The sequence below is a fragment of the Triticum aestivum genome, chromosome 5D (assembly GCF_018294505.1).
Source record: "Triticum aestivum cultivar Chinese Spring chromosome 5D, IWGSC CS RefSeq v2.1, whole genome shotgun sequence".
In the NCBI taxonomy this organism is placed as follows: Eukaryota; Viridiplantae; Streptophyta; class Magnoliopsida; order Poales; family Poaceae; genus Triticum; species Triticum aestivum.
In genome coordinates, this window is record NC_057808.1 from 549,111,288 (window position 1) to 549,116,634 (window position 5,347).

Genomic DNA, 5,347 nt, shown 5'->3' on the forward strand with positions numbered 1-5,347 from the left:
GAACTACACTCTGTTCCCTTGGGTCCCACTGCAAGAGAAACGCTGGGAAATATGAGTCTCTACAGGTTTTCTTGATTTTAACTTGATTCATGTATGAGTCTCATCTTTTCTTTATGGGAATTATGAGTCAACATCTTGCTCTATATGCTGACGTTATGGCCTGAATTATTACTAAAGTACATCCATTTTTGCTTTAATAATTATCAAGTGCAGGCAAGCATACGGTACGGCACAAGTGATAAAATTTGTGTTTGATTAGCAGGTTCCGAGTGTGGGACCGAAAGAACGTAACATTGTCATGGTTTTTTTTGTCAATCCTACATAACTTAAATGTTGTGATAAGTGTTCAAACAAGTAATGGCGACACTGATGACTTCCCAATTAAAATAGGACCACACCAGAGGTCAGCTTTGAACACTTAAAATAGGTGGCGACACCTTTGCTTTGGTGATGGATGAGGTAACCAGTGGTATACAAGGAGATATCCCATGGTGTATACTCTTTGTGGATGATGTGGTACTAGTCGATGATAGTCGGACCGGGGTCAATAGAAAGTTAGAGCTAGGGAGACAAACTTTGGAATGGAATGGTTTTAGACTTAATAAAAGTAAAACCGAGTACACGAGGTGCGGTTTTAGTACTACTAGGCACGAGGAGGAGGAGGAGGTTAGTCTTGATGGGCATGTAGTGCCTTAGAAGGACATCTTTCGATATTTGGGATCAATGCCGCAGAAGGATGGGGATATTGATGATGATGTGAACCATCGAATCAAAGCCGGGTGGATGAAGTGGGGCTAAGCTTCTGCCATTCTCTGTCACAAGAGAGTGCCAGAAAAGCTAAAAGAAAAATTCTATAGGATGGCGCTTCGACCCGCAATGTTGTATGATGCTGAATGTTGGCCGACTAAGAGACGGCATATTCAACAATTAGGTGTGGCGGAGATGCGCATGTTGAGATGGATGTGCGGCCACACAAGGACGGATCGAGTCCAGAATAATGATATATGAGATAGAGTTGAGGTAGCACCGATTGAAGAGAAGCTTGTCCAACATCGTCTGAGATGGTTTGGGCATATTCAGCACAGGCCTCCAGAAGCACCACCAACAACAACAACATTTGCAATAGAGTATATGAGACCCTATTCTAAAAAGTCACTTGCAATAGAATACTATATTTGGATAGTCACTTCAGATAGCACGAGGATTTGGAGCAAAGAGAGCGATTGCATCAAATAAAACTTCTCAAAAACTCACAAAATTATGGTGGGTGTGTTCTCCCATTTGTTCGCCCTACTAAGAAAAAGATCATCTTGATTTTTTTGATAAGAGGCGCTTTTATTAACTTAAAATGTAGATTGTGCTCTAATTAACGCTTATAGCAATCTCTACAGGTTCCTAGTTCTAACTTAAAGACTAGCTGCTTGCGGGTCGACAAGACTACATATAGTCCAGACATGTGGATCCACCTCGTAGCCAATAATATGGATACTGTTCAACTTGGTGTTGTATTACTTCACAATCTTCATACAGGAGCAAACAAGCATTGATTGCTGGCACGATGCTGCAAATAGTGATATTAGGCCATGCCCATGAGTTGTTTGCAACCATATACTGATAAACATAAGTTCCAATATACTCATATATGATTAGCACTTACCAGAATTCGAGTCCATGTAGAATTTCTCCTGACGCCTTTCATTCTCAAATCTCTTCAACTTGTTCTTGATGAGGAACCAAATATTTAGTATTCACGCATTCTTATAGTTGGTCATCTAGCTTTTCCTGGTGAACAATCTAGCCTATTATATTGATGCTAAGATGCAAGCGTGAAATGTAGACAACATAATTCATGAGTACAAGTGAAGGAGATATATAGGTGAGAAGATGTTGCTATGAGTATAGTTGCGGGACAAAATGGGTGAAGCAATAATGTACACCGTGTTGTATCAGCAGATGTAGTGCATCATTTATTATGTACGTGGGTGATGCAAAAATTGGTTTGTTTCACAAATAATACTAACACTCAATGATCAAGGTACTATTTTTCCAGTAGGTAGAGGGAGAGGGCCCTATTTCATTTACTTCGAGGTAACTCTTACAAGAGCTCACTTGAGAATTATGTTTTCTTCATAAAGTGTAGATATGACCTCTTTCAATTCTAATGGAAGAAGATTGAAATAAATAGCACACTAGTACAATTTAAGACACAACCATGAATAGTTAAAAGACACAAAAACATGTCAGAGTGTTAAACTACCGACTGGCTGCTAAATGTTAAATCATGCTTTTAGTTAAAGATTGGTTGAATTACAAGTGAGGAAAAGCTTTCATAAAAGATGGAATCGTCAACTTTTCGTATTACCATGGAAGTGCAGATAGTCCTATGGTAGGACATTAATGATAAGAGCGGATTCATAGGTTCTACTAGCAATAAACAAAAAACACAACAATATCATGTTTTTTGGGTCCTAAATGATGATTGCATTGCACCATAATAAACATAGAAACTTTTCAAAGAGGCGATGTTCCACGGAATTTATTCTTGAAACATAGTGTACAAATTAATGACCGTTGGGAAGGATATCACGAGCAAGTTGTGTGGGCTAGATGTACATATTCCTCTTGTTTCTTAGTCCTTAACCTTTTGTATCCACATTGTTTGACAACAAATGACTATTGGCGCGAGCGACACAATTAATAGATATATTAACTTCTTGGTAGGATCACTATGTGCATTCCATTCCTATATTGCCAAAACTATATATACATCATTTCTTTCACAAGCTTCTAGTTGTCATACAATAATCTTATTTGTTCCCTCGATTTTTTTTTCTTATTTGTCTTTGTTGTAGAAACGAGGGATTGACCAGGTATGTGGAACAATAGCATTACTTGTCGAGCCACTAGAGGTTGTTCAGATTAGGGCATGTTATATTCAACACTGATCGAATCTCCATTTCATGTGCATCCTCTTTCTGCTAGTTGCTGAAGTGATTGTGATCATACAACTAGTATTCCCTCTGTCTCACAATGTAAGACGTTTCTTGAGACTAAGAAACGTCTTATATTTTGAGACAGAAGGAGTAGAACATAAGGTAAGGCTCTATTTCTCTGCCGACACCGTGCCTGGATAAAAGGAGGGCGCAACTATGTTTTGTTTTAATCAATCCATCTATAAAAGCATACAACATTGAGACACTATGGCATGAACAAAAATATATTGTTTGAGATGTTACCACATGTTAATAACCACTAGCATAAAATGCCATTTAAGTGACATGTCATTCAAAAGTTACCATGTCCACCCTCAACCAATGTAGATTACCAAAATCCCACTAGTTCCGTAATAAAGTGGTGTGTGCTACGCGTCATCTTACTGATAACTCTCGGTTATCAGCTGCCTCCCCAACTGTTAGATTAGCCACACAATCAAGCAACTCCCAACGCCATCCTCACCCCCACTTTGAAAAACAACATCACAACATTGGGCATATTCAAAAACATTAGCGACATTGCTATTCGACATAGCAACATTGGGCATATTCAAAACATCAGCGACATTGCTATTTGACATAGCAACGTTGGCCATGTTTCAGAAACACCAGCAACGTTCCCATGTCCCACTTTCTTTTTTAAGAAAAAGAGGTTTCTTGGATCAACATTTGGATCACTTCTTCTCAACTTGATTTCATGCAGTGACTTGAAATTGTAGTGACATTTTGTCAGATACATTGTTGATTCTAAGCTATGTGGGAAACTACAATCTGCATCTAGTTACACTTGCATCTCATATTTTATGCAGCTCTTCAAAATGTTACAAAATGCGAAATGTTAAGGATATTGTTGGTTATGTTGATCTTGTCTTGTGCATACATAAATGTTTTCTATAAAACAAATATGATAACGTACTTTCATCATTTTTTTCATTTAAAAAAATTGCTGCTGGGAATTCACAATCAGCACCCTTAGTCTTATCTTCTATGTTTTTATTCTTCTTTTATGGGAATGAGTCTCATCATTTTTTTAGAATCACGAGTCTCATATTATAATTTGAGTTTTTTTAGCGAACTCTTATAAATTAATCTTATTTGAACGAGGAGGCGGTCTTGGGAAGAAACAAAACCTCACGGTGTTCTTGGTCTGAAAGAGACGCTCTCCTCTCACAAAGGAAAACGCACAAAGCCCAGCGCAAATACCTCATCCGTCTAGGCGTTGGAGAAAGAGCCAGCGCGAACCACCTTTTGGGCCCGCCCATGTGTGGGGCACTCTTTTTTTCATTTCTTTAAATATTTCCGGATTTCAAAAAAAAATTCTAATTACTTTTCAAAATAGTTCAAGGAACTGTAAAATGATCATGGATTCAAAAAAAGTTCACGATTTTTTCAAAAGGGCTCTCATATTTTTTTCCATGCTTTTAAAAAACAAATGCTCGGAAACAAAAGTTGTTCATGATTTACAAAAAATGTTCATCAATTTTAAACAAATGTTCATGAATTATAGAAAAGGTCATCTATTAAAAAGCGCTCGTTGATTCAAAAACTATTTCGTGAAATTTTTAGTATTTGTGAACATTTTTTGAAACCACCAACAACTTTCAAATTTGTGAATAGTTTTTGACAGTGAGAATTTTTTTCAAACACGAACATTCTTTGCAACACGCGAACAATTGTTGAAGTTCTGAACATTATTTGAATATCTTTTGAAAATTTTGAATATTTTTTGAGTTTGTGAGATTTTTTTGAAAACAGGAATAAATTCTGGAAACACGAACCTTTTTTGAATTTATGTACAAAATTTGGAAGACTGAACGTTTTTTAAATTTTGATTTTTTTTAAAAAGAACATTTAGAAAAAAATCGTACATTTTTGTGAAAAAGTAAATAGTTTTGGAAAAAGAAGAATAAAAAAAAATTAAGACCAAAAGAAACACAAAAAACTACTAAAAAAATCCTGATTCCTGACAGTAGTAAGCAATAATGTGGGGCCAAGAAGCTCGGAGACCCCTCTTCCTTATAAACGAAAAGAAGCCACGTTGGCACGCAGTCCGTCATGTACACGAAACCCTGGCGGGGACTATGCACATGACGATCAAGAGGAGAATCGACAGTGAGCCATCTCCAGGGTCAGGGATCGGCGGCGGGCCCGTTCTCATCAGCAAGCTCCCAGGTGCGTGGCTCGGCGCCATTGTCGATCTCCTCCCCACCAAGGACGGCTGCCGCACGCAGGCGCTGTCCCGCGGGTGGCGCCACGTCTGGCGCTCCGCTCCCCTAAATCTCGACGACGGCGGATTCTTGCTCGAGGAAACCATCTCGAACATCCTCACCAGCCACCACGGCCCCGCCTGCTGC